Source organism: Penaeus monodon, chromosome 34 (genome assembly GCF_015228065.2).
Source record: "Penaeus monodon isolate SGIC_2016 chromosome 34, NSTDA_Pmon_1, whole genome shotgun sequence".
In the NCBI taxonomy this organism is placed as follows: domain Eukaryota; kingdom Metazoa; phylum Arthropoda; class Malacostraca; order Decapoda; family Penaeidae; genus Penaeus; species Penaeus monodon.
This window is the reverse complement of record NC_051419.1, coordinates 11,648,372-11,648,707: the sequence shown is the minus strand read 5'-3', so window position 1 is coordinate 11,648,707 and position 336 is coordinate 11,648,372.

Sequence of the window (336 nt, the reverse complement as noted above, 5' to 3'; positions counted from 1 at the left end):
ATCTCATCTTTTTATATCCTTTTGCCCTACCTCCATACGGTAACAAAATTCGCCTCTGTCACGTGTCTCGTTTGTCTTCCTGTTCTTGGGCGAACAAAGACGAAGAGGGAGAAAAGGTGAATGAGAGTTCTTCGCCGTCCATCTGTCAGGCCGAACAGATGGCGCGTGATCTCGAGCTTGTCATATTCTCCTTGGGTAGAGCAATGAATGTCCTGGGGTGGTAGATGTCTTGGGACAGTAGATATCCCTGGGTAATAGATTTCCGAGAGAATAGATATCCTGTGAGTCCATCTTCCCTACGCCGTGCCCCCTTTTGTCGCAACGCGGATCTCGGAG